Source organism: Typopeltis vanoorti, chromosome 26, assembly GCF_054136105.1.
Source record: "Typopeltis vanoorti isolate ZY-2024b chromosome 26, IOZ_Tvanoo_1.0, whole genome shotgun sequence".
Lineage (NCBI taxonomy): Eukaryota > Metazoa > Arthropoda > Arachnida > Uropygi > Thelyphonidae > Typopeltis > Typopeltis vanoorti.
Window position 1 is genome coordinate 26978298 of NC_143574.1, and position 19002 is coordinate 26997299.

The following is a 19002-nucleotide window of genomic DNA, read 5'->3' on the forward strand; positions in this document are numbered from 1 at the left end:
AAAACCAAGAAGCGAAAATACATTGTTTTTCAGTTTTCCTTCAGGAAATATTCCATACGTTTCTTCAAAAGATTGTTGGCAACCATCTACTATGGTATGGCTGATGAAGGGCAGGCATGTCTGCAAAATGTGAAAAATACTTGCAATAAAAAATTAATTTTTTTTAAAAATATTAATTATCTTTCTTGTTCTAGAATTAAATTCACTGACATGAAAATCAAATTCCAGATATGCACAGGATACAATGATGGTCCAAGAAGTTTTCATTATCACTAACTTCCTAACAATTTTCCTGTTAACTGCAATCATCTACATCTTTGTTCTCTTCGTCGAGGTCTTTTTCCTGGAAATCTAGCAACAAACACTTATTTTGCTAACTTTTCCTTTATCATCCTGTTTAAGGAGCCATACCACCTGAGATTAGCTCTACTTACAGTCCTAAATGCTGATAGTGTCAAGTTCCTTCACAGCTCTGATCCACGTTAAAACTGGTTTGAGCACTGTCTTGTAAATAGATAGTTCAGCAATTTGACTGACTTCTCTCTTATTTGTTCCTACTATACCAGCTTGGCATACTTTATTTCCATATTTAATTCAACATCATCACTAAAAATTCCAGATTTGATATAGTTTGTGAAAGTGTATATACATGCATACCAAAAAAAGAATCCAAGTTTATAAACCTGAAGTAACATACTTCAGATGCCTGAGCTCCAAAATAATACCTGGTTATCTTTATTTCACCTGCCTTCCAATACTGTTGCTTTGAATTTTTTTTTTTTTTTTGTAGACAAGCTCAAAGAGCTATTATGCTCATCTAGACCAGGTACTAACAAACATCCATGCCCAAGGTGGGATCCAAACCCACAATTTGTTGGTTGGAGAGTGGGTAAGCTATCCAGTTAGCCAACCAGGCTGCCTTTATCAGTAGGACTGAAATATGAAAATTGCAAATTATGTAGCAAGAAAGGATAGTAATTACTGCTCTTTCTCATACACATTTTGCTATTATCCTTACTGTTGAATGTTGCTATAGAGTTGCAGTCCAGTTTTTATGGGAATTACAAAAATAAAAGCAAAAAAGATTACCATCTACCATTTTCTCAAAATTACATATATGTAAAAAAAATTATGTGACACCTCCAAGACTCATTATGGAAAAACACACCACACCACACAACCTTCAATTTACACTACTTAATCCTCCAACATACTGCATCTTTATCTACCACTTACTATGTCATCTATTATCCACTAATTGTATTTTTGTCTATTAATTCCATGTATTCTCTGGCCAATTTGCCTGTATATGCAGCATGAAAAGCCAAGTTTCCAGGAGGAAAAAAAGCTCTGCTACTGCCATATGAAATCAGCTAATTTGCCTTCAAACTCTGTCTTTCCAAATCAAGGAACAAAGTGTCCTCCCCCCATTCAAACCATGTATGAACAACAAGAAGTAAAGCACATCATCATCTGTGAAAGCATATCACAGGTAAGGGATTCAAACAGATGAAAGCATCAGTCATCGATTTAGAGCCATGCCAGTAGTTTCAAGATACAGGATTAGTTGAAAACGTGATCAAGTGCATAAAAGGTACCCGGTTCCCTCTCCCTATGAGACTCCCACTAACAAAAAAGTTGGGAACCTATAGCTACATTGATACATAATATTGGATTTATTGGACCATGGTTTTGATAAACATTTATACATTTATTAAGATCCACTAAGGATAGAGTCGCTTTCTACAAATATGCAGGTTTACAGCATACCATGTATGTGTGGGCTGACTTACATAGGCCAAACTTCACGAAGCCTAGAAATCCGAAAGAAGGAACGTGTCAGATGTCAATAATAAAAAAACAGACACCTCAGGGTTAACACATTATTTCTCAACTTCTAACCATTCAGTAGATTGAGACAACAGCTCCATGCCACATATCGAAGAGGATTACAGATGTAGAACCTTTAAAGAAGCTGCAGTAGTCCTACGGACAGGAAATAACCTCAATAGAAACGAGGGAATAATATTAAGACATTTGGAAAAATCAATTAAATTCATTACGTTTAGCAGAACTAAATTACGCAAAATATTATAAAACGTGACTTAATAACAATGACTAAGTCTTCACGCTTTATGCGTTTGATGTTACGCGTGCTCTCCAATTTGTTTAACTGTTTTTTAAGTCGTTACTGCATTCTTTTGGTTTTGCATTTAATATTAGTATAACCTTTCTCGTCTTGACAAAGCTAGACAGACACAGCTAGCGAAACTAGTTGAAGATTATGTATAAATGTTTATCAAAACCATGGTCCAATAAATCCAATATTATTTATCAATGTATGTTAATGAAAAGGCCTAAATAATAACTATCATAACCTATAGCTACATTAGTACAGCAGATGGGCTAAAGTTTTAATATATATTGTTTACGTAACGCAAAAACCCTGCTCTGGTGGATCAGACATTGACCTTTCTCAAAAGCTTCACATCTCCAATAAGTAGGATAGTGATCTCACACCAGACAATGAAATTCAACTCCGACTTACAATCACAAATATCAAAGTCCAGAGTAGGATTCAAACCTGAAGCCTGTTGGTACAATAACCATTCAGCTTAAAATTTAGGTTGGCAGCTTAATCAGATTTCTGAATTTAAGCACTGCACTGATCAATGTAAGAAATAGGTTTTGAATTTGATGCAAAACCTTTGCTAATGGTAAGGCTGATGGTCAATGCCAAATACAAGTACTTAGGCACAAGTGGAAATTCTAGACAATGTCACATAGTCCTGATATTGCACCCAACAATAATCTAGTCTTGCTATAGAATCAAAACATAACATAAGAGGTAAGTGAATTGTGCTATCACTAATCAAAACCATCTTTGTTTAATTTTAGTACTACGAGATTGTACTACATACTAGGACTACTTGCATTAGTTCACACTAGTAATCACCAATACTTTTATAGTTTACTATATTTAGCATGAAACTTTCTGATTCCAATCTTCGAGTTTCTTATTCAGTTTTAAAACAATGTGGGATTTAATATCCCCTTAATTTAAATAATGTTTATATCACCAAAATGAAGCCTATTGGCTCTTTATATTTAAGTAACCATCTTTGTTATCTGCCTCTGAACCCTTTCCACAGTTAATTTATTCCCTTCAAATCCTGGGGACCAAATTTGAGAACAATGGTCTAAGTGTGATCTGATCAGGGTCTTATACAACAGAATCACCTGTTTAAGGGATTTTTGATTTTTTTCTTTTTTGTTTAAATTTACAAAATGCGCATTTGCATTCTGTAAATGTATAATCAGGCATTGTTATATTACACGTAACAGAAAGGGATTAGTGTGGAGAATTCATAATAGACATTGAAACAACAAATTAACATAAGATAAAATGAGCATATGAACTGTTTAAAATTATCACTGATGGCCAAGATCAAAACAGGACACCTAATGTTTACTGTAGTTCACCCTTGAGAATACTGATAATTTGGTTTAAAAACCTTTATATAAAGTCAAACCCAAAATGTTGGCATGTTCAAACATCCATAGTTGTAAAATGTGATTCTTTAACACATTAAAAACAGTCAATTAGCCAATTTTTTTTTTCTAGCTATCATTTTATGATCACATATTTCTGCAGATGAAACTAAAAAATTATAAACTAGAAATAGGATATTAGGTAAACTGCGTTTATTTCAAATTGTATAACCTTTAAAAGACAAGATTTTTTTAAGTATCTTTTGTCAAATATATTGTCAATTTAGTAAATTATCTTAATTACTATTAATTTTAACATTTTAATCTAAGAATCCTTAGCTTGCATCTGATATGAATTTTATCAATTTTCTTTTGCTATTCACACCACTATCTTAAAATGGCCAAAAACTGCAGAACAGTGCGAATAGTAGCAGAGCAACATGAGTACAGATAACATGGCCCAGATTATTTGAAATCTGAAGTTTAGGGGAAAAAAAGGTGGGCACCACTGCTTTGAAGATAAAGGGTTAACATGCCTCCATGCATTTTTGCTATTCCAATGATATAGTACAAAGAAAAGGCTTGTATGATGACTTATTTGAAAACAATCAAAATTTTCACCATGGCTGAAAATCCAAAGCGAGTTCAAAATTTATTTCTAAAGTGAGTCCATAGGTTTAGTTGGACTAACTAAATCTAGTAAGGTTTATATACTCAAACTTTAGTTGAATCATATACTAAAAACAACTGCAATTCCAGCCTTTGCAAGAAAGATTTTTGTGCAAAATCTTTCAGAATATTTAACTTTTCTGTTATACTATGGCCAAAAAATCTAGTATTTTGCAATTCCAGTGGATTAAATGCATACTGTGTACAAGTCAGAGAATGAGAACACTATCCACTCTGATAATCAGGCTTGCAGAGAATGAGTGGCATAAAAGAGATAACCGGTTTTTGTAAAAGTAATATTCTAAATATTCACGGCATAGTGTGTGGGAGGCATTGAAAGTTAACAGGACTGGTTACATTATCAAATGACCTTAAATTTAAGCAATTTTAACGAAAAAAAAAATTGATCCCAGGAATAAAAAATAAATCAACTCTCAGAGCGAAAAAAGATTTAGCATTGCTAAAATCAAGAGGAATTTAATCAGTTTGAAATCAGGAAAATGAAAGGAAAAAAAAAACGATTTTGAAACGGTTTTTGAACCAAAATAAAACGTTCTCTGAACAATTCAAAAGGAACTTTTATTATTTTCCTAATCATGCAAATTAATAATCTTGATACAAACTTGACGATAATAAAAAAAAAAGTATCTGGATTGGAACAATTTACTTGTTCCTTTGAAGATATATTTCCAGGTCAGAGCAGAAAATTTCACTCCCAGAAAATATTGCCCCATTTGAAACACACACACATTATATAATTTATTTATTTATATATATATATATATATATATATATATATATATATATATATATATATATATATATGTTAAAGATACCAAGCTATTTTAATTTAATTATTATACCTAAGGTAAAATACTTTCTACATATATATATATATTTATTAACTATTCAGGATTAATTTAAGAATTATGATAGTGAAAAAAAATAATGCAAAAAATAGTATTTCTTTGTTACTATTAACAGGGGGAGAGAGGAAAATCAATGCTGCATGGACCTTACTCAAGAACTATCTAGTAGAGGCAATATCAGAATGTATACCAAAGGTTAAGAGGTTAATAGAGCAGGTGTGAAATGAAGAGGTAAGGCATGCAATCGAAACGGAGAATGCATTATGGAAAGAGCATAAGATGACTGGTAATAACAGTTGCATGAAGTAAGTAGAATAGGCAAGAGAAGTGATTTGCCTGGTGAGGATGGCAAAAAAGCAGTATCGGCAACAGTTAGCTCACAAGGCTAAAAAGAATCCTAAGGAGTTTTTTCGATAAATAACCAATAGAAGAACGATTATGGAAAGATAATACCAATTGGTGAAAATGGTAGAATGATAACTGCAGCGGATACAGTTGAGATGTTTAATAAGCATTTCGTAAAAGGTATTTAATTCTTTTGAATGCGATGTCATGCAGATGAACACAGTGGAAAAGATGAAAGAGGAGGTACTCATGATGAGTGAACATATTCTTTACTCAGTTCTTCATATATGCAAGTGCATATATAAAGAACTGAGTAAACCTGAGGTTGAAATGGCAGTTGGGCCTGATAATATATCATGTTTTGAAGAAACGTTCCAGAGAATTAACAACACCTTTGACATACCATTTTAACGAGTCTTGCACTGGGCCAAGTTTCAAAGGAGTGGAAAGTGGGTAGTCATTCCATATCATAAGGAAGGTGACAAAACTAAGGCTTTGAATTATAAGCCAATCTGTGTGTCTGGAGTTAAAGTATTCGAGAAGTTAGTCAGGACCAAGATTCAGAACTGGGTTGATGACAGCAGCATTCTCTTTGATGGTCAGCATGAGTTTACTAAAGGAAGATGTTTTAGTAATCTGCTTACTTATTATAACAAGATGACCAATGCACAGGATAAAGGTGATGCATACATTTAGATTTTGCAAAAGATAAGCTGGTGATTAAACTGGAAAGTATGGGTTGTAATGTTCTTTTCAACCACTGATTATATACAAAACACAAACTGGGTTTAACTGGTCAGAGGTTTTTTTTTTTTTTTTTTTTTTTATTGTAAAGTAATGGCCTACTAGTTTCGCCAACTTTTTCACCTTGTATGTCCACATGAAGCCAACAGTCAAGTCTTTTCGTTTTTCATCCATCTTGTTTTATCTGGATGTATTTCCAATCCAATTTTTTGGCAGTTTTGGCTTAGGTCATTCAGCATTGATTCTAAGAGTTCCAAGGAGTGAGATATTAATACCACATCGTCAGCAAATAATAGAATATTTAACATTTCAGCAATGTTTGTTCCACCTTTCATGTCAGTTTTTCGAATGATGCTGTACAGAGTAGATGTGAAGAAATTAGGTGATAAGACATTGCCCTCACATACTCCTCTACTTAAGTTAATTTTAATCAGGTGATTAACAAGAGCGATATTTGTTGTGCCTTCTTGGTAAATATCTTTAATGAGCTGGATATGTGGTATTTCTACTCCTTGTTCTATTAAAGCTTGAAGTATTGTGTTACGTTCGACAGTGTCAAATGACTTTTTAAAATCTATATAAAAAGAAAACAAAGTAGCATATGGTATTCTCTGCATCTTTCTGTTAGTTGAGTAATAGTTTGAATGTGGTTTGCTGTCAAAGCCTTTTTTGAAACTGGCCTGTTCTTTGCAGCTGTTTTTGTAGATGGAGGTTTGTATTCTGTTTAGGATGACTGGCGAATATTTTATATGTATGTGATAATAGACAGATGGATCTGTAATTACTGATGTCTTCTTTATGCAGGATTATGGTCTGATGTTTTCCAATCAGGTGCTTTCCTTAATTGGATGTGTGTGTGTGTGTGTGTGTGTGTGTGTGTGTGTGTGTGTGTAGAGAGAGAGAATCTTTCTGCTAGAGCTTTAAAGAGTACTTGTCCACCCATTTTTAATTCAGATTTTATACCGTCAATTCCTGGTGATCGGTCTATTTTCATATGGTGATAGCCATTTTTACTTCAGGTATTTCCAAATTTTCATCTAGTACTGGAGCTGTGACTACTTGTTTAGGTGAGTCAAGGTTCTCCTAAAACAATTTTATTCATTTTTTTTTTTTTTTGTAATTTCACCTCTGTTTGTGTGCCTGTTTCCTTGATTATCTATGAAAGCTGACAGTAGTGGTTGCTTTTGACTTTTTTTTCTTTTACTACTTTTTTTAGGCTACTGAGGAGCCTAGCTGCTTCTGCCAATTGTGTCATTCTATATGTATTATAGTCATCTTTGATATTCTGCCTCAGTTGTTTACAGATAATTTTATATTCTAAATGGTCTTTTCCTGTATCTTTCAGTTTTCTTCTTTTCTTCAATAGTTCTGTCGTTCTTGCTGATAGGTATTTCCTGGTCTTAGGAGGAAGTATACCTCCAAGGAGTCCGAAGACTCATTGCAGGAGGATAGGACTCTTTCTTTGTAATTCAATAAATGATTATTAAAATTTGTTAAATCTTTGTCGATGTTTTTTAATTTCCAGTTTCTTCTGAATTTATCTGTTTTGAGTGTTTTTTTATGGTTAGACTGTGCTTGGATGTGTTCTTCATTTTTTCATGTATTTTGAAGATAGCTCTTATTGGATGGTGGAGTCTGAATGAATATCACAGTCAGTTTTTCCAGTGACTTCAACATTTTTTACTATTCTTTTACAATTTGTTAGGATGAAATCAGTTTCGTTTCTCGTCTCCCCAACTGGAGATTTCCAAGTCCATCTTTTTCCTGTTCTCTTTTTAAAAAACTATTCATAATGTAAAGCATTTCTGCTTCAAATTCTGCTAGGAGTTCGCCTCATTCATTTCTTTCCCCTTTCCCCCATGGTCCAATGTATTTTTCTTCAATAGATACTGTACCGATCTTTGCATTGAAATCCACACACACTATAGTGTATGTTGTTTTCTTCTATAATGTTTTTTTGTAGGTGTTCATAGAAGTTTTCTATTTCTCCTTTGTCAGCTGTTGAAGTAGGTGCATAGACTATTATTTTTATTGTTACTGATTCTCCTAATTTTTATTTCAGTGATCCTAGTAATTCAGAATGGATTGTGCAAGAAATAATATTTTTAGTTAGCTTTTTGTTTTATGATGAAGCCAACTCCTCCAACCCTTATAGCATTATCTGAAGCTCCCAGGAAGATTTGGTTGCCACTGGTCCATTTTGCTGTTAATTCAGAGCTTCTTTGGATTTCACAAATAGCAAGGACATCAAATTTTTACGTTTTGGAGTTCTTGAAACAGGAAATCAATATGGGAGTCTGGAGACAGAGTTTGTGTTGAAAGAACCAATAAACAGGGATAAACTTCCAGATGGCAGTCTACATCTTCTGCAAGATTCTTAGCATCCCCTGCTCTTGCAATTCCTACCACCACCTTGTTGGGATTACAAAGAGCTGCACAGGACTGGGGGCCTTTTTCTTCTTCTACTTGCTGGCATCTTTACAGTGGTCTACAGCACTTCTCCTGACCATGGTTCTGAAGTGCGCCTTTGGTCCAAGGCTTTTTATTAATTATTCAGAGTGGCCTGCTTGGGCTTCCCTCATCTGCTACCTGAGGGGACGTGATTGGTAGGGGTGAGGTCCCCAGCCAAATCCCTTATTCAACATACTAACTAAGATTATACAATCACTCTAGAATCCCCCACAACCGAAAAAGTTGAAGACCACATCTATCTCGGACAGTCCATAAAACTGAATAACGACATATCAATGAAATAACAAGGAGAAAAAGAGTTGCTTCGATGGCCTTCAACAAACTAAAATCAACAATTACCAACCAAAACATATATAGAAATAAGAGACCATCTTTTCAATAGTCACATCCTACCAGCATTAACTTATGGCAGTGAAACATGGAACAACTTTAAAAGAACAAAGCTTATAACTCAATGTGCAATAGACCATGTAAGACACACACAGAAATCAGGAAGAAGTCTGAACTCAAAGATATAATAAAAGCAATCTACAACAGCGAAAGTAGATGGGCAGGATGAGACATCTCGCCAGAATGAGACAACAGATAGACAGTCAGAATAACAAATTGGTATCTGAGAGATGCCAAAAGGAAACCTGGAAGACTGGTCTTAGGGTGGGAAGACCCAATGATCAAGAAAGTTAAAAGAAAATGGAGAAGAAAGGCTCAAGTCAGGAATAGCTGGACTCTTTATGACCTGCAGTCATGGAGAAATTCTGACAATCACAGATAGGTAATAGGTATCAAGTTGTGTATGGAGGAGCAATATCCCAGAAGAAGAAAGTTATTAGTAGTAGTGTACCCCAAGGATATGTTTTGTGACTGTTGCTGTTCAACTTGTATGTTAATGTTATTGGGATAGGTCTGAATGGTGATATTTAGTTAGGTTCTTCTCAACTTTGTAGATGATGCAAAGTTGAGAAGAACAATCAGAAATGAGTCGACATTGCAGCTCTGCAAATAGACTTGAATGTGCAGGCTAAATGGGCAAGTGATTGGGATTGCCATTTCAATGTTGCAAAGATGGGAGGCAGAATATACAACTGGTGGCAATATCGTGGAGAAAGCAATGAGAGGAGGGATCTAGGAGTGATTGTGGATAAGGACTTAAAATTTTGGGGAAACATTGCTAGAATCGTGAAAACAGGACAATGGATTATGGCAACGATGCAGAGGACACTAACATGTAGAAATCAGGATCTGGAATATTGAGTATGAAGACAGATAAGAAATGTAAGTTGCAGAGACTAGTAGATAAGAGAGGGGAAGGGAATATGATTGAGACATAAGTTATTAAGGGGTTGTTATCAGATTAATGTAGACTATGTTTTACATAGAATGGGAGAAAAAAAGGTAATTTGTGGAAACTGTATAAGAAGGCGAGGGTGGGTGACTGGAAGTGTTGCATTAGTGTTGTCACTTGACTCCATGGAATTATGGAAATAAAAGAAAAGTTTTATACATAGAGAAGATAATCTGTGTATGTTGTCATGGATTTTTTAAAAAAAAATATATATATAAATTATATATAAAATACATTATTTATATATTTAAGGTACATATTTAAACACAGGAGCTCAATTTTTCAGCCACATTTTTGCCCTATGGTCAACATACAGAGTAAGGTAGCACGATGCAATAAGTGATTGTCAGTGTTCTCTTGCAAAGGACACATCTTTTAGAAGGCAAGTCGGCATCAAAAGACATGCTCCTGTGACAGCAATTTCTTCAATCATCACAGATCAAACACTAGAAGAGCAAGCTTGTGTACTAGAACTTCAGCAGCAATTACTAATCAAAATTATTACTGGTGTTTTATCATTTTTTTTTAATAATGAAATTCTTGTTATGAACCCTAAAGATGGAAGAGGAATATAGAAGATTATGATAGTAATGATGTAATGTTTTCATGTAGTACTAACTTTTCTATCAACAATTAATCTGTTATCTACAGATGCCAATATTATCAGATCTTAAATCCTGAGGCATTTTAGAGGATGAAAACTAGAACCTTCCCATTCTTATGTCAATACAACAATAAAAAATTTTTTTAGATGCTCAACATGGAGGGGATAACTTCTTGCCATTCTTCTGAATGGTGAGTTTTGGTTTCCATATCTCATTCATAAGAGGAATGCATATGGCTCAAAATGAAAATGAATTCCTAAACAGCCTGAATGCTCTCATGATCAAGGTCATCTGAGGACATAATAGCTTCAGTTTGTGTGCTTTAATTTCCTTAAGATTTTACACTGAGTTCTCTTGTAATGTGTACACATAGCTCAACAAAAATTAGCAAACCCTACTTGCCATGTAAAAATTGTACTCATCTAAGACACCCTCTCCCCCACCATTTTTTTTTTTTTTTTTTACGATGGGGAGAGGATGTCAGTAAGTCAATAGGAATTCCCATAAAATGATTAGTGGTGATGTATTGTTGTTCGAAGAACATTTCCTTCGCATGAGAACCACTGCAAGAAGTCAAATAATAGGAAAAATAGAAAAAAAAAAACATTTTTTGGAAAATATAATCAATTACATTACTTTTTGTTACTAGTTGGCCCTCAATATCATGCATATTCTGATTCCTTAAAATAAAATTGAAAAAAGATTTTTTATTTAATAAAATGTAACGTTCTACACTAAGTTCTATTTTGACCAGTCCATAGCTACTTGACAGCTGGCAAATCTACTCACCATGTATGAGCATAGTTGTTGAACCTGGCATGTGTGTTTGTGTGTGTACGCATACATACACAAAAAGGTTCTGGTGCAACTTCACTGTCAAGGTCTCCAGAATAAGACAAGCAAGCAACTCCACATCTTCCAATGTCATCTGAAGGTTAATATTTGCTTCAAGCAGTTATACTGAATGCACATATGGCTCAACAAAAATTAGCAAAATCTTATATGCCATGTAAAAAATGTACTTACCCAAGACACCCTTCTTCCTACCATTTTTTTATGATAGACTGCACACAATAAGGATATGTCACCTCCTGATGACAGACATGTCATACACTGAACTGTGATGTGGGCATCTCTGTGGCTGCATCTTCAACATAATATCTGTAGGCCAGTATTTTTGGCATTATGTTTACATGACCTTTTGCCATATAAACATGAGGCATGATTTTCTTCACTGTGCTTTTTTTTTTTTTTTTTTTTTTGAAGATGAATCTGAATTTATCTGTGATGGCACAGTGAACTTTCACAAGCAGTCCTTGTGCTTACAAATATTACATGTAAATGTTTGCATTAGCAACACCAGACTATCGAGTGGTCCACTGTTCTTGCCACCAACACTCAAAAGCTGGTGGTATTAGCACTTCTTGGTGGAGTGCTATTGGCACTGTTAGAGGATCTGTCAGCAGCAATAGACTGGCACATGTAATTCATGCATGATACAGCACTAGTCAGTTTTCATCAAACTGTTAGGGAACATCTCAATCATGCCTATCCCGGTGGACAGGATGATGCAAGCCACCATGATCTGAGATCAATCCACTGGATTTCTTTGTATGGCAAAGAAAGTTGATAGTGTATTAATTAAGCACTAATGTAGCTGAAGACTGATGTTTATGCTACACTAGTGCTTAATGAACACACAATCAAAGGATCATGGATAGTTACATGAGACAATGCAGAATACGTACACTAACTACCTTAGCTCACACCATGCAATATGTATATTGCTGTTCACAGAGCTCATTTTGAGCATTTGCTAATGAAGCTGTAAGTAGTTGCTCTCCTCACTAATTTCTGATATACAGCACTATGTGGAATACAAACCTGTTACCTTCTCAGTGTGTACGACATGCAGTTTCATACATAGTATATATCTCTCTGTTGGAAAGCATTTCTGGACCTATGTTCTTCAATCATCAAATGGTAGTAGAACAAGTACTTGGAGTTTAGTCAAGCATTTTAAAACTTTGTACATTAAATATCTACAGAATGTACAATATTTTAAGGATTAAATTTATTTTGGGCATAAGATTTTAAGATTCATGCTTGCGTCAATAACTCAGTTGGTAAGAGCCATTGTATTGTAAAGGTGATTTTAAAATTCTGTTAAACATGGATGTTTATAAACACTTGTCCTGGATAGCTAGAATACTTTAAATCTATAAGATTTGACTTTTTAAATAATTCAAAACCACTACTAAAAAAAAAAAAAACTACATGAATGAAATTATTTCAATTCCTAGTTCTATTAAACTCAATTGGATCTGAATATATTTAGTAAAAGACATGTAACAAATTGTCAGTTCATATTAACAGAATACTTTTCCCTTGCAAGTTAATTCAATGTTTGCAGCTAAACATCACAATCTCAATGGTGATTGTATTTGAAGATATTTTTATTTTGTTATTCACAATCAAACACACTCCCCACACTGAGTTAATCAGTGAAATTTTTACTAAGGTGGTCTGATTATAAAAACAGACATATTTAATCTTGGTTTTCTGACAGTTAGGACATATGAAGGATGATTCACCCCAAAATCAACAAATGTTGGAGGGGATGTAAGAATTGAACCTCTCAACAGAAGATTTTGTATGATTACATTCAAGTATCAAATGCCTTAAAAAGGTACTGGGGGGGAAAAAAAACTGTTTTGGCAATGGAAAAAAAAAAGCAAAATAAAATAGAAATAAGTCTCAATTTTGTGTATTAAGCATATAAAAAAAAAACACTGAATATCAGGAACAGACAAACTGATCAATTTCAATTATTCCAGTTATATTAATTCAGTGTAACACTTGAGCTATTAAATAAACCTATTACACATAAATATAACATAACCAGAGAAATAACCAGACAGGTCTTTTGTGATGGATCAAGGTCAAGCCAAAATTGGAGAGGTGACTGAATTTTTTCTCATGACAGACAACAAATTTTTATGTTAGAAAAATATAAAAATCAGTATATCACATGACAAGAAAGCAAAACAAAATTGAAACTAATAAAAACATCCTAAAATGTGAGAACATTAACAGAATAACATTAACCACGTTGCCGTCAATATGGATAAAATACATCAGTCCTCTACACTTCGTATCCATCATATATTTCAATGTAATATCAACAGGATTACAATTTTAATATGCACTTCCCATCCATGGTAACCTGGACGTATATATATGTCTTGACCGGTTGGGTGGTTAATCTATGAATGAGAAAAATGCCAAAAGATTTAATTACAGATGAGAATTTTAAGCTTTTCAGTAATTAATGTTTATTTCTGTTCTGCCAAACATTAACCAAATGTTTGCAGTGTCAAGTATGTAAACTCCTCTTACACTTAATGTCCAAGCAAATGTCACTGACATTTGCTTGGACATTAAGTGCAAGACGAATTTACATGGTAAAATTGATCACATTAAGCTCACCCACTTGAATTACTTTTCCCACTGTGTGGGAAAAGTAATTCAAGCAGCTCACAGGAAACCCATTGTGATAAGGCGACATCAATGCAAACAACTTCAGAAAAAAAAAACATGTAAGAATTCAGAACAGAACACATTTTGCTCATGGAAATGGAAAGTTATAAAACATTATGATTTATGGTTGGACTATTTTTATGTCGATCTAAAAAACATTTGATGAACCAGAAGCAGTTTAGCATCAACCACCATCTTGGTAATTTTGTAGAATCTCTCTCTTCTTCGCTAAGATTTTATGCTCAACAGCCTGTTATAATGGGGAGGGGGAAACTTTTCAAATGCAAAAGCCATTATAATGTTGACTGGCAGTGTTAATTCCTTAGTGCATCTCAATAAAACACAGTACTTACTGTACTACAGTACTGGATTTTATTGAAATATGCTAAGGAATTAACACTGCTTAATATTTAAGTTATTCAATCTATGAAAGAAATATCAGTTCAGTATTGTGATACCTGCATTACAAGATAACTAACCAACTGACCATTCCATTAAATCTTTAATGATTTGGTAAAATTTCACCAATTATGTCAATGTGAAAGATAATACTGAAAAAAAAAAAATATATATATATATAAACAGTAACAAATTTGCAGTAACATTTGTAAAATTCACTTTCAATAAAAGTCAGGAATAGTCAATTATGTTAGAAATCTTGCTAAGGTAGAAAGATGAGAAACTCTCAAATATCTGTCAACTACATGGATGTTATCAGACCCATGTTTGTTTGAATGAAGAAAACCTAACAATAATATGTAATAGACAAATTAGCCTGTTCTGATAAGAACTTTATAGTAAAGTAAGCTATTAATGAACATATTCTATGTGATCATCAGTCGCATTTATGAAACCACTGATTGACAAGCTCCTTAAAAAATTATTCCTACTAAAATTTATCAACTGAAAACTAAAGACAAACTCAGAATAACTGGTTCCTTACAGTTAAACAACCACCTGCACATACACAAGTCAACTGATCCTAGTAGCAAAATGTCAAGTGACGATTTTAATACAATTAACCGAATCATTCCAATAGTGTAGCCTTATATTTTGGAAAAAATCAAGCACAATTTTTCTTCCATAAGATGGGGAAGGGTAAATTCCTAATGTCATGGGCCAAAACAGTGTTCATGTATTCCAAGAGTAGAGAGAAAAAATCCGTCGCAATCTCTCAAAAAAACAAATCAATTAATTATGAACTCCAATATGATGACAGTATACCTGTTTACAACATTCGGCAACCAAAATGACCTTTATAACAATTGCGATTATTTTGAAAGCAGCCAGCACATTATCTGCAAATGATGCGATTACTAAGTGTACAATAACCAATTAGGCCTAACTCCGCATTGCTTCTCTAATTTTCTTCCCTTCAAATATTATAGCTTATTACAACAAAGCATTTTAAAAAAAAACTGAAAAACCGTTAAACTCCTTTGTGAACAATTTCAATGGGAAAATGCTGGTTGTTATACTGCTAAGCATTTGGCATATAATCTATAATCATAGAAACAGACATTCGAAACGAATAACCGATATAAACTGGAAATGTGAGTAAGCTCAATTTATAATTCCATAGTTTGCTTGTTTGCATACCTAGATTAAAGAAATACATCCACCAAGCTTACAAATAATTTGTACTGCGTTGTACCAATCGGCGGTTCATAAAGATCAGGTAGCAGGTGGAGAGAGAGGAGAAGGAATTTTTTTTTTTTAAAAAAAAACGCGTTCTGTTAGTTATAATAATCTAATAATATATTCATAACACGAGCCGACAAGTGTCACCAGTTTTAACGTACCATCCTAGCAAATACATTTTTTTTAAATTTAAAAATAACCTTATTAACTCGACGGTACAACAGTAAACACTGATATCAACGTTGTAACCGAACTTCAATACTCCCACAAATAGAAGTCCGAATGAACAAAATAAATAAATATAGTCCTACCTCGGCCCGTTCTGAAGGGTTCTTGTAAACAGGAAATGTACAACTTGTAAAGGTACAGGAAAGGGGATGGATGGCGACAGATTTTGACAACTAGTTTATGGGTCCAAAATATAAGACCTATCCAAAATGGCGAACAACAAGTCTTTTCTCCTACGAGCGTTTAATAACCTAGAGAATGACGTCATGGGAAGCGCCCTTCCCAGTGTTCTTTGAGACACGTCAACCCTTCCTTGAAAACGCGACGTTCTTTTGTTGTTATAGTTTGCGTTCAGTGATCATGAAATCTGTCTTGTACCTAGCAAAGTTCCCCTAAAGTTCTATCCTAATCCTAGTAACCAGCACACAAATAAAATGGGTTTTTTAAACTAATAATAATAAATATATATATATATATATATATATATATATGTAGTAATTTTTTTTAAATTACTTGGTATCTTTAACATATATATATATATATATATATATATATATATATATTATATATATACTATACTATACCATACTATGCATATAAAACCAGATAAAACATATGTATCATAAGATTAACTTTTTTTTTTAACATTCAGTGAATAAAGCTTTCATTGACATGGTTAAATATGCAAACTGAAAAATATACATATAGTTTCAAAATACGTATATCTGTGCGATTTAAAATGTATTTTCAAAAGAAATTAGTGTTTCCAATCTTCGTATTATTTCAAAAGAGAAAATATGTCTCAATAGGTGCCCATTTTCGGGATATGGTCCTGATTTTACGAAACTGCTAAAAGTAACTAGGAAAAAAAAGAAAAAAAGAAAAAGACTTCTCGGACAGTGTCTGAGAAAGTAAAGAAAAGTAAATATTTGAGACTGAAATAATTGAATTCTATCAAGAACAGGATATTATTCAGTATATTAGACAAACCCTACTGAGACACTTAAAAGGCATTTTTTTAAAGAACTACGCAAGTTTTCGAAATCGTCAGTGATTGGTGAATTTATTAAAATATTATATATGATATCACATATGATTTTTTTTTTATTTAAAACTATATTAACTACATGTTAAAAACATTTTGACCAGCGGCGAGCTGGGTTTTGATAGAACAGGTTGAATCAATTATCAATCAATTAAGTTCTTATAAATAAAAAAATATAAAAGGAAGAAGATAAACTCTCTGATCAGTGAAATATAGCACAAAAAATTATTTAATTCAGCAAATTTTTTAATAGAACCGTTTCATATTTTCTAAATTATGCAGTTTCATGATAGTATGTATCTTCTTATAACATTTTCAGTATTGTTTGTTTAATTCATTTATATAGCTTTGAAAACTAGTTTATGTTGTATTTTCGTCTAGTTATTTTTTAGATACTGTCAACTTTATAAATACAATATTAGAAACCACTTTTTTAAAGAAAACTGTTAACTTATTATTTTACTGTGTAAAAAAAAAAAATGTCCCTATCTTCCACTTCATTATATCAGGTCTGCCTGAATGGCAGACTGGCTAGTGTAACATGATGTGGTTCCAATCTCGTCATGGATGTTTAAAAATGCCTGCAGTGGCTTGCAAAAGCTCCATGTTTGATTTCTAGAGCAGGGTTGCCAATTAATATTAAATTAATAAATAAAATCGTAGCTTATTCACCCACAGTACTAACATACAATAAGTGATTTCCACATATGGAGCTGTAGCAAAGCGAGTATGGCTATATTATATTCATGTCTTCCTTGTTGGAAGAAAGGCCAACACAACAACTATGTAGTATATATCAATCATTGGTCTAAAGGAACACTGTCACCCTGCATGACATGGAGTGGCTTCTGTTGTCTTTGTCTCCAGAGTAGGATATGTGGTTTCTATCTCACCCTGCCTCCTCACATGCAGTGGGGTGTCACCTTCCCGAACATGCCCACACTTTTATTAATAAATTAGGGAGCCAGCACTGAATCTATTTGAAGGTACACAAGTAATACTGTTTCTAAAAACTACTTGCAAAATAATACACAGAACCGAAAGCGATGGTACCGTGTTCGGAGGCTTTCCCTTTCATTCATCTGTAAAGTATGACCAAAGGAAGAATAACCAGCATAGAGAGAGAACAATTAAGGCTATACTGGAGTCTAAGCACTCCCTATGTAAGAAGTGTATTTGCACAAATCTCTCGTGTCATTTAATGTCTCTGCTCTTTAAATACCCTACAGCAAAACTCTACCAGGATACTAACAAATGCTAGTATAACTTTGGATGCAAAAAATCTCCCATACAAAATTGGCCTATATAGCACAGTTGAAGTGACGTTTGTGTCCATAGTGCTAGATCCCAAATAAACAAGTTCAATTCTAGTCGGTGAGAAGAGAAAACTTTTCTAACCATTAATTCGACCGGTTCCCTAATTAGTCGACCTTTAGCATGAGCAAGCTGGCTTTGTCTCCCCAAAACACGGATTTCTCGTTCCATAAACTAAACAAAATTGACTGCAGAACCCACACAAGTTGAGACAACAAATACTCTGTTAGGATAATACACAAGTAATACTGTTTCTAAAAACTACTTGCAAAATAATACACAGAACCGAAAGCGATGGTACCGTGTTCGGAGGCTTTCCCATTCATTCATCTGTAAAGTATGACCAAAGGAAGAATAACCAGCATAGAGAGAGAACAATTAAGGCTATACTGGAGTCTAAGCACTCCCTATGTAAGAAGTGTATTTGCACAAATCCCTCGTGTCATTTAATGTCTCTGCTCTTTAAATACCCTACAGCAAAACTCTACCAGGATACTAACAAATGCTAGTATAACTTTGGATGCAAAAAATCTCCCATACAAAATTGGCCTATATAGCACAGTTGAGGTGGCGTTTGTGTCCATAGTGCTAGATCCCAAATGAACAAGTTCAATTCTAGTCGGTGAGAAGAGAAAACTTTTCTAACCATTAATTCGACCGGTTCCCTAATTAGTCGACCTTTAGCATGAGCAAGCT

The 19002-nt window shown here is 33.7% G+C and overlaps 1 protein-coding gene across 4 annotated transcripts in view; it reads right to left on the reverse strand.

The window, feature by feature from the left end:
- Positions 1-16175, reverse strand: part of LOC150092429 (uncharacterized) — a 366960-nt gene extending 350785 nt beyond the window's left edge. For all 4 annotated transcript variants that reach the window (XM_090415095.1, XM_090415093.1, XM_090415094.1 and 1 more), the window contains exon 1: positions 16031-16175. The gene's annotated coding sequence lies outside the window, so the exon portion shown is untranslated. The remainder of the gene's footprint in view (positions 1-16030) is intronic.
- Positions 16176-19002: the final 2827 nt, after the last annotated feature.